The sequence below is a fragment of the Gossypium hirsutum genome, chromosome A10 (genome assembly GCF_007990345.1).
Source record: "Gossypium hirsutum isolate 1008001.06 chromosome A10, Gossypium_hirsutum_v2.1, whole genome shotgun sequence".
Lineage (NCBI taxonomy): Eukaryota > Viridiplantae > Streptophyta > Magnoliopsida > Malvales > Malvaceae > Gossypium > Gossypium hirsutum.
In genome coordinates, this window is record NC_053433.1 from 70,689,313 (window position 1) to 70,700,984 (window position 11,672).

At 35.9% G+C, this 11,672-nt stretch overlaps 1 non-coding gene across 1 annotated transcript; it reads left to right on the forward strand.

Moving 5' to 3' along the window:
- The first annotated feature begins 5,318 nt into the window (after positions 1–5,318).
- LOC121208945 (small nucleolar RNA R71) lies at positions 5,319–5,424 on the forward strand. Its single transcript, XR_005904066.1, has one exon. It is a non-coding gene; the product is annotated as a small nucleolar RNA R71 (small nucleolar RNA).
- Positions 5,425–11,672: the final 6,248 nt, after the last annotated feature.

The following is an 11,672-nucleotide window of genomic DNA, read 5'->3' on the forward strand; positions in this document are numbered from 1 at the left end:
TAATTCTATAATTGTACAGGACATTCCTCTTACACAAATCTGTCCTTTACATATTAAGTAATTTATATCTGTCCTTTTAATGGCTGAGAATGTACATAGATTATATACAATTATAGATTTAATGTACATAGATTTAATGGCTGAGAATAGACTAATAAGGAAGACTCCACATGAGATTCCTCTTACACAAATCTGTCCTTTTTCAAGGCAAAATTACATGCATGACTTTCTTGGCTTCAAAAACGAGTGTGAAATCGTTGTTATATTCTGATGTTAAAAGAAATACAGACAATTTCAATTTTAATTAGGTCTAGGATGGTAACCATGTCCACTTCTAGAATATCTTGTTTTATTCACAAGAAAAGGGTGATGTAAGAAGTTTTTTACAATTTCTTTCTTTTTTTTAATTGTTCATAGCTTTATTTTCCAAGTCTTTAGATTTACTTTTGCATTCATTTTAATAAATTTTCTGGCTGCTCGTGTCATACTATTCAATATACAATATAATTAATGGCTAAAAAATATATACAATATCATTTTACTTTCATATTATTAATACCAAGCAATATTATTTAAAATAATAAATGAGTACCAATAAAAAGTTCCTAATCATTACTAAAAAATCTATACAAGTTATAAAAACTTAATATATTATAAATTAAACTCTTCGCTATTCAATTTTTATTTTTTCTTAATAAGGAATAAATTATTCATAGATAAGGTATAACTATAGTATATTTGTAAAATTATATATATAAAATTAATAATAATGATGAAGATGATGCTGCATTTAATTGAGAACCACTAAAATTTCTAAGTTGCCCATGAACAAACACCATAACTTGGTACAAATGGACAAACAAGGAGATAATACATCCCAACTATGACATCCAAGTCAACAAACATGCTCTACATGAAACACCCAACTATATCTCACCCTATCACAAACCAATCTCAAATTTAAAACACCTACAAAACACACAAATACACTTCACACATCTGAAAAGGAATTTGGGTTTTAGATTACCATAAATTATAGTGGTGAATGAATTTGAAAATCAAATATTTGTGAGTCTTAATTATTTATTGTATAGTGGGTGCATTTCATTCTCAAAAATTAAAATAAGTGATGGTAACATCTTCTTGTCAATACTCAAGCATTAAAGTTAGAAGCCTTTGTAAAAAAACATCAATCGATTATCGATATATATACACACATTTATTTAATCATATTGGATATGCACAATCTAGAGATACAAAACTTTCCACTATGGGATATAACTTCAATTTCCATGTACTCTATAGAAGGGATGAGAAGAAGGGGAGGGGGAATAAGACAGATATGTCTTTCCATAAGTGCACTTGCAACCTATCAATTTACATGCTAATTGTAGGGCAGCTTTTAAGATTATCTTGTTTTTCTGCAGCAAGGAATACAATGACCTATACCAGCATTTCCATAGATAAATCAAAATTTTCAAATATTTTTAGAAATAATTCGTACCAAAAGCAGGGCTTAAGGGTTCCTTTAGGAATAAACCATGAATGTTGTCCCCTGATCAACAGCGAGAGATGACATATTCAACCTATCATGTCTTTAGAAGCAAAGTATTGATGCCTCCAACATTGGCCATGAGATATTCTGAGAAAGCATCAAGATATTTCTCAACATTAATTCCATATGCTGCTGAAATAAGCAAGTATAACAATTGTACATCATCATGATATGATGTAGAACAGCTTCACGTACATAAATGGGGAATGTATGAAACATAAAACCTGAACCCTCAACTCCCAAAATTTAAAAGTTGAAACAGAAACACAAAATCCTAAAACTTAAACTCTATGAACATCGAAATTAAAACTCCAAAATTTCAAACTTAATTTTTAAATCTACTTTCACAAAAAAGAAGAAGAAAATATCCAAATTATTCCAAACATGATTGAGGTTATTAATAACAGTAACTTAATATACATCAATATAACAACAACTGTAATCACAAGATTGAAAAAAATAGTAACATCACATTGTAGTCACAAAGATGACATTCATTATCCATTTTCAAAAAGACTAAATTAAACTAAATAAAGTGTCCATATAAGTAGTAACAATACCTATAGGACTCGAAATTCCAATGGCAGCGACGGAGAGAAGAGGCAAACACAGACACAGACGCAGTTAGGGAAAATGAGAGAAAAGAAATTGGGTAAATGGGGGAATGAAATCGGGTTTAAGTTGGGGAAGACGCAGACGCGGTTAGGGTCCAAAAATCAAAAATTTTGATTTGGGGTTATGGGAAAACTGCTGATAGCAGAGCAAATCAAAGGGACTTCGGGGAAAACGATTTGAGGATATCTCTTTGGGGGAAATTATAGGGGATTTCTGAAATTAGGGCTTGAAAGTAATGAGAAATTTTAAGGGAAATTTGAAACAGACGACTTAAAAGGAAAAGTAGTCGGGGTAAACTGAACTGGGGAAAAGTAAAAGGAAATTGGGGTTCCAAAAAGCGACGACGTTTTCAATCTATTAATAAATATTTGTGGCGTTTTTGTAGAAAGCGCCACTAATAACAATGTACTAACGACGCTGTTTTGCAATCTATTAATAGATTTTGTGGCGTTTCTAGAGAAAATGCCAGCATTTCACACCTTTTGTGGCGTTTATTAAAGCTCCACTAATAAAAGACTACAAAACGAGGACATTTTGAAATCACTTTAAATATTTTGTGGCGTTTTTATATAAAGCGCCACTAATAACAAGGTAATAATGATGCCATTTTGCAATCTGTTGACAGATTTTTGTGGCGTTTCTGGATAAAACGCCGGTAATTCTCACCTTTTGCAGCGTTTATGGAAGCGCCACTAATAACAAGGGTGTAGACGACGATGTTTTACATTCTTTTAATAGATGTTTTGTGGCATTTTTTAGAAAGCGCCACTAATAACAAAGCTTCAAAACGACATAGTTTAAACTATTAATACATATTGGGGGCGTTTTTTGCTAAAACGCCACTAATTATGACAATAATTTTTCCTCCTTTTTTTTCTCTTTTATTATTATTATTATTATTTCCTATTAATACATGGTTAAATTTTAATTTGGTCTCTCTAATATATTTAAATATTAGATTTATTTGCATATACTTTAATTTTTAATATCATTTAGTCTATATATTTTTATAATATTATTAATTAATCTAAACAGTTAATGTTATTGACTTTTTTAATAAAACATTACATGGTAGTATATAATTTGAATATTTAGAGAATAGAGATTGAAATGTGGTTTCCATTTTTTATATGTTTGTATCGTTCTTTTACATTAATATCTATATGTATCCATATATATGAAATTTATTCTTACAGGTTAATTTAGGATTTATATAGTATTTAAGTGTTTAAGGGTTTATTATCTACAGTTTAAGGTTTTATGGTTTTGGATTTAGGGTTTATAGTTTTAAGTTTTATAATTTAGGGTCTAGTGATTTAAGTTTATAGTTTTATGATTTAGGAATCTATATTTAAGGGCTTAAGGGTTTAGTGTCTATAGTTTAGGGTTTTATGGTTTTGGATTCAAGATTTAATATTTAGGGTTTAAGGTTTACAATTTAGGGTTTATGACTGGAGATTTAGGGTTTGAGATGTAAAAGGGTTATTGATTTTAGGGGTTAGGGGTTAATTAAGGTTTAGAGAAAGCTATAACATTGATTTTAACATCTTCGTAATTTAATTAAATGAAAACTTCTAAATAGTTTATTTATCAAAGTGTAACTTTTCATAATTAAGTAACTAAAATGAAATTAACTTTCCCATAGTTAATTCATATTGTGTATTTAATCTTTTAGCGGCATTTTTAAAAAAACGCCGCTATAAGTTGATTTTTAGCGGCGTTTTCTAAAAAACACCGCTAATGCAATTGGTTGTTAAGAAAACGACGTCGTGCTCTTTAATCTTTTAGCGACGCTTATGTAAAAACGCCGCGATAGGTCGATCTATAGCGGCGCTTCTCTAAAAACCCGCTAATCTTTAGCGGTGTTTTTAGAGAAGCGCCGCTAATGAACTGAAGCTTACATAATACGACGTCGTTCACATTAATCTTTTAGCGGCGTTTTTAATAAAGCACCGCTATAGGTGGACCTATAGCGGCGCTTCTCTAAAAACACCGCTAATACTCAATCTATTCTATTTTTAGTGGCGTTTTCTTTTCAAACGCCGCTAAAAATGCCGCTAAAACCTTATTTCGGTGTAGTGGCATTTAGCTCCACATGCGACGCCTCATCCAACTTTCGTTTATTTGCTAAAAGCTCCTTTAAAAATTTCATTGCGTTTGACATCTGTGATAGAGCTTCAATAAATGGTAAGTTAATATGTAATTTTTTCAAGAGTTTAAGGAATTTACTAAATTGTTCATCTGAGCGGTCTTTCCTTGTCGCGTTGGGGTATGGCACACGAGGTTTATATTCGACATTTTCACTAATTTGTTTTTATTATGGCCTACCTCACCTTGACCTCTGCTTACCACAGTTTCTTGTCTCGATTCTGGCTCAGGCTCAACGACTCTTTCTTCATCTTGAATATTAATTGCGTTGAGCTGTTCCCTTGGGTTAGGTTCAGTATTACTTGGCAAGCTACCTTGTGGTCGTTCGGAGATTAGTTTGGACAGCTGGCCTATCTGAGTTTCAAGCCCTTGGATTGACGTTTGTTGATTTTTAAGTGTTGTCTCAGTGTTCTGAAAATGGGTTTCTGACACCAAGATAAATTTAGACAGCATCTCTTCAAGGTTCGGCTTCTTCTCTTGTTGGTAGGGTGGTTGTTGGAAGCCTGGAGGATGTTGTGGTCTTTGATTTCCTTGACCGCCCCACGAGAAATTGGGATGGTTCCTCTAACCTGCATTGTAAGTGTTACTATATGAATTGTTTTGAGATCGAGGATTATTACCAATGTAATTTAACTGGTCGTTATCCATGTTGTGGCCATAAGGTTGGTATTCCGAATTGCTTGATTCACCTCCACTTGCTTCGCACTGCATTACTGGGTGAACTTGTGAAGAACTAAGAAAACCATCAATTTTCTTATTCAAGAGTTCTACCTGATTAGAGAGCATGGTGACCGAATCGACGTTATAAACACCGGCTATTTTCGTTGGCTTTGTCCTCATGACTTGCCACTGATAGTTAATCAGTGACATCTCCTCTATAAACTCATAAGCATTTTTAGGTGTTTTATTATTGATGGTTCCACCAGCAGCTGCGTCAACCATTTACCGAGTCGAAGGATTCAGGCCATTATGGAACGTTTGAACCTGTAGCCACAGAGGTAATCCATGATGATGGCACCTTCTCAAAAAGTCTTTGTATCTCTCCCATGCATCATAGAGTGTTTCTAAATCCATCTGCACAAAAGAAGAGATATCATTACGTAATTTAGCCGTTTTATTCGGCAAAAAATATTTTAGTAAAAATTTTTCGGTCATTTGTTCCCAAGTAGTAATTGACCCTCGTGGTAACGAGTTCAACCACTATTTAGCTTTGTTCCTCAACGAAAAGGGAAACAACCGAAGACGTATGACATCATCAAAAACACCATTGATTTTAAATGTATCGCATAGTTCCAAAAAGTTTGCTAAGTGAGCGTTGGGATCTTTATCCTGCAAACCATCAAACTGAACAAACTGTTGTATCATTTGAATTGTGTTAAATTTCAGTTCAAAAGTATTTGCAGCTACAGCAGGTCTAACTATGCTCGATTCAGTTCCTGTTAAAGAAGGTTTAGCATAATCATACATAGTACGTGGAGCAGGATTTTGATTAACTGCAATTGCAGGAGGTAGCTGATTGTCTTGGTTTTCAGCCATCTCTTTGATTGGGGGTTGATTATTGTCCTCTTGCTCGTTCTCTGTGTATCTTAAGCTTCGCCTTATTTCTCTTTGGTTTTTGCAAACTGTGCGATCGATTTCTTCGTCAAAAAGTAGTGGTCCTGACGGGTTTCTTCTAGTCATAAGCTATAAAAATCTGCCAAGAGAAAGAAAAAGTAAATTAATAAATAAATAATAAAAAATTAAATTAAATTAAATTGCAAGAAAAATAAATGACTAAAGTAATAAAAATTGAGCATTCCTAATATCTTAGTTCCTCGAAAACGACGCCAAAAACTTGATCGCGATTTTTGTGTGACAGGTTTTAAATACTTATAATGAATCGTTCGTGAAACTAACTATTGTCATGATGTAGGCAAGTGTACCTATCGAACAATAGTATAGTTTTAGCAAGACCGGATTGTCGAATGCAAAGGAACTAAAAGTACTAGTAATGATTATCTTTTTATTATCTAGCCTAAGAATAAGGGGGTTTTGTTTTAACTAACTAAGAATTCATAGAAAGTAGAATTGGGGGATTACTTTTGGAAAACGATTGAATTAAGACAATACCTAAGGAAAAATCCACCTATACTTTACTTGTTATTGTGGCTTCGAATCGGACGATTTATTCATTTAACTTGTTCCATAGAATCCCTCAATTATGTTATTATTCCTATTCAAGACTAATAACGTCTAATCCCTAGATTGAATAATTGAGACTTTTCTCTAATTAACACCCTAGGGTTGCATTAACCCGATCTATGGACCCCTTTATTAGGTTTCACCCTAATCTGAAAAAATCTTGTCACCCTATCTCTAGGCGCACAATCAACTCCGCTTAATTATGACAAAAGTACTATTAGATAGGGTCTATTCCTCCTCTGAATAAGAGCTTATTTTGAATCAGTATTCTGGGATATCAAAACAAGAATTAAGAACACATAATTAGGAATAAGTTAAAATATTTATCATACAATTCAGAAAATAATAACAAGATTCGTCTTAGGTTTCATTCCCCTTAGGTATTTAGGGGATTTAGTTCATAACTAAAAAGGAAAACATCTCAGAAGAATAACGAATACAAAACATAAAGAAAACCCAAAACTCCTGAAGGGAAATTGAGGGGAGATCTTCAGTATTGATGATGAATCTGACTTCTGAGATGGAACAATCCGCTTTCTTCGAGTAATTTATTCCTTCGTCTCCATGCCTCCCTCTTTCTTCCTCCTCTAGGTTGTATTTATAGGCTTTGGAAGGCCTAAGAACCCTCGAAATTAGCCTTATTCGAATTGGGCTCAACTTGGGCTCGACAAGGACACGCTCGTGTGAGTCGTGCTTCGATTCTGCCAAATTGACACGGCGGTGTGGTCTATCCGTGTAAGGAAGTCCAGGCCGTGTCAATTTCGTACTTTGGCCCATTTTCTCCATTTTTGGCCCATTCGTTCCTTTCGCTCTCCTATGCTCTCCTAAGTATAAAACATGAAATTAAGGTATTAAGACCATCGAATTCACCAATTCTAAGGGAAAATCATCCATAAAATGTGTTAAGCACGAGGTAAAAATATGTATAAATTACGGTTTATCAACGGCCGTGTGTCTCAACCGTATGAAGGGCACGACCTAGCGCAAGGGCGTGTGTCTTGGCTGTATGCCCCTAAATGCATGCTGACGTAATAAATAGAATGCTTGAGTTTTTGGGCATGGGTGACCAAACGGGCGTGTCTAGGCCGTGTGGAGGACACGGGCCAGGGACACGGGCATGTGCTTGGCCGTGTGAAAACCCCTATAGGTTCGAAATAAAAATTAATTTTTAGAAATTCAACACGGGTTAGGGAAACGGACGTTTCCCAATGCACACGGGCGTGTGCATTGTCTCCACACAAGCGTGTGAGGCATTAACCTAGAAATTTTCTTAAAATTTTCTTAGGTCCTCGGTTTAGTCCTGGACCATTTCCAATGTATGCTTTGAGCTTCGTAGTCCCATAATAGGGATACTAAGATGTTGTTTGATTGGTTTCAAATTGGAACAAAATTTTGTAACCCGTATTTCTCGAAAATGTTAAAGTGCATGTCTAGTAACGCCTCGTAACGGGTCCTGGTCTCTGGTATGGGTAAGGGGTGTTACATTTAGTGGTATCAGAGCTATGATTTAGTCGATTCTAAGACTATCGTAGTGTGTATCAAGTTTAGCTATACATGTCATTATATGAACGTTGATAGTGTGATATCTCCTAATTGTTTAAATCATTTTTGAATATAGTAAATGTCTTCCAATCAAGCACAAGATGAGTCCGAGGGCTAAGATAGATGATGATACTGAACGAGCCGAGTTCTGGCTCAAGAATACTATACGAGTATTGGACGAATTATCGTACACACCTGAGGAGTGTTTAAAGTGTGTTGTATCTCTCCTAAAGGAAACTGCAAACCACTAGTGGAAGACTGTATCTTTAGTGGTGCCAAAGGAAAACATCACTTGGGAATTTTTCCAAGTGGAGTTTAAGAAGAAATACATCAGTCAAAGGTTCCTAGATTTTAATTGAAAGGAGTTCCTGGAACTCAAACAAGGAAATAAGACTATATCGAAATATGAAAGGGAGTTTGTAAGGCTAAGTCAGTATGCAACTGGAATGGTTCAAACCGAGTCAAAAATGTGTAAATGCTTCGAGGAAGGTCTGAATGAGGAAATCAAGCTGTTGATTGGGATTCTTGAGGTACGAGAGTTCGCTGCATTAGCTGATCTGGCCAAGAAAGCCGAGGAGCTCAATAATGAAATGAAACAAGCAAAGAGAGAAGCTCGAGTTTCGAGCAAGAGATGCAGCGGTAAGAAGCTCTTATTTCTCGCAAAGAAATTAATGAGCCAACATGAACGCTCCACTTCATCAGTATGATATTCGGGTAGAGCGAGAAGCTCTAAATGGCACAACCCGAAGTCTTCTTCCCCGATGGTAACTAGTGTGGGGAGTGTAGATGCCCAAAAGCCAGAGTGTAAAAGCTGCAATAAATTTCTCTTCGAAGAGTGCCAAATGAAGAGTGGTACATGCTATAGATGTGGTTCTCTTGGCCACTTCCTCAGAGACTGCCCAGAGTGAACTGATAAAGAGGTGGAAGTAGCCCTGAAGTCGAGTTCTCCTATTTCATGAGGAATACCTCCGAGGTATCCTGGAAGTGCTAGTGGCAGTCAAGTTGCTGCCAAAGACACTGTAAAATCAGAGGCTCTAGCCCCGGCAAGAACGTATGCAATACGCGCTCGAGAGGAAGCCTCTGCTTCTAACATCATCACGAGTACTTTTTCTATTTTTAATACTTGTGTTGTTGCCTTAATTGATCCGGGATCGACGCATTCATACATTGGCATAAGATTGGTGTCTAGTATGAATATATCCATTGAACCTACGAAATTTATTATCAGAGTGTCGAACCCATCAAGCAAGTCAGTTCTGGTTGATAAAGTTTGTAATAATTGTCTTTTGATGATTCAGGGTCATTACTTTTCGGCTAACCTTATGTTACTGCCATTTGATGAGTTTGATGTAATACTTGGTATGGATTGGTTAGCCGTGCATGATGTAATTGTAAATTGTGGTAGCAAGTATATTGTATTGAAGTGCCCAGATGGTGAGATTCTACGGGTTAATTTAAGAGAATTTGGTACACCGCTAGTTGTAATTACTTCAATGATGGCTTGGAGGTATATGAGAAAAGGGTACGAAGCCTACCTTGCTTTTGTACTGAACACTAAGGAAACGAAGTTGAAGATTGAGTCTGTGCCAATAGTATGTGAATATTCAGACGTGTTCCCGGAGGAATTACCCAGATTACCTCCTGAAAGAGAGATAGAGTTTGGTATTGAACTTGTGCCAGGAACAGCCCCTATTTAAATTACTCCATATAGGATGGCACCAACCGAGCTTAAAGAGTTAAAAGCACAGTTGCAAGAGTCGACAAATAAAGGTTTTGTAAGGCCGAGTTTTTCGCCTTGGGGTGCTCCCGTATTATTTGTAAAGCAGAAAGATGGTTCAATGAGGCTATGTATAGATTATCGGCAATTGAATAAGGTAACTATCAAGAATAAGTATCCTTTGCCAAGGATCGATGATTTGCTTGACCAGTTGAGAGGAGCCACTATATTCTCTAAAATAGACTTGAGGTTTGGCTACTATCAGTTGCAAGTTAAGGAATCAGACGTGCCTAAGACAGCTTTCAGAATGAGGTATGGCCACTATGAATTCCTTGTCATGCCGTTTGGGTTGACGAATGTATTCTTTGAGCCTCGTTACGGACTTGGACAAGTTTGTTGTTGTGTTCATTGAATAGGATATTTATGGATCTAATGAATAGGATATTTCAGCCATACTTGGACAAGTTTGTTGTTGTGTTCATTGACGACATTTTGATTTATTCCAAGGATGAGACAGAGATGCAAAGTATCTGAGAACTATGTTGCAGACCTTACGAGAAAAACAATTGTATGCTAAGTTTAGTAAGAGTGAGTTTTGGCTCCAAGAAGTAGGGTTTTTGGGTCATATTGTTTCGGATGAAGGCATCCAAGTTGATCCAAGTAAGATCTCTGCTATCGTTGAATGGAAACCACCTAAAAATGTAACCAAGGTTAGAAGTTTTTTGGGCTTAGCCAGTTACTACCAAAGATTTGTGAAAGGATTCTCCATGATAGCAACTCCAATGACGAGGTTGCGATAGAAAGACATTAAGTTTTAATGGACAGAAAAGTGTCAGCAGAGTTTCGAGAAGTTAAAGACATTGTTGACTGAAGCTCCTGTTTTAGTATTGTCTGATTCGGGAAAAGAGTTTGTGGTCTATAGTGATGCATCCTTAAATGGACTGGGTTGTGTACTTATGCAAGATGGAAAGGTGAAAGCCTATACTTCATGGCAGTTGAAGCCACACGAGAAGAATTATTCGACACACGACTTAAAGCTTGCTGCCATTATTTTAGCCTTAAAAATCTAGAGGCATTACTTGTATGGTGAGACTTGTCGTATATTCACAGACCACAAGAGTTTGAAGTATTTAATGACTCAAAAAGAATTGAATCTAATACAATGGAAATGGTTAAAATTAATTAAAGATTACGAGTTGATCATTGATTATTCCCGGGAAAGGCGAATATGGTCGCCGACGCGTTAAGCAGAAAATCTTTGTTTACACTGAGGGCCATGGATGCTCGATTGACATTGCTTGATGATGGATCAGTCTTGGTAGAGCTAAGGGATAGGCTGACGTTTCTTCAAGAAACTTATGATGCTCAGACTAATGATAGTGACCTGCAAGCTAAAAGAACTCAATTCGAGTCCGACATCAAATTAGACTTTCAGATGGGTTCTGATGGATGTTTGATGTTCAGAGGCAGAGTCTATGTACCAAAGAACGATGAAATTATTCAGAAAATCTTGCAAGAGGCACATGAGAGCCATTTGTCTATTCATCCGGGAAGTACCAAGATGTATAATAATTTGAAGAAAATGTACTAGTGGAATGGCATGAAGAGAGACATCTCCAAATTTGTATCGAAATGCTTAATATGTCAGCAAGTCAAAGAAGAACATCAAGTACATTCAGGTTTGTTACAGCTTGTGATGGTTCCTGAATAGAAGTGGGACAGAATTACTATGGACTTCGTGACAGGATTACCATTGACCCCGAAAAAGAAAGATGCTACATGGGTTATGGTTGATAAGCTAACAAAGTCGGCTCATTTTATTCTGGTAAGGACAGATTATTCACTGGATAAGTTGCTGACTTGTATATATCTGAGATTGTGAGATTACACGGGGTACCACTATCAATTATTTCA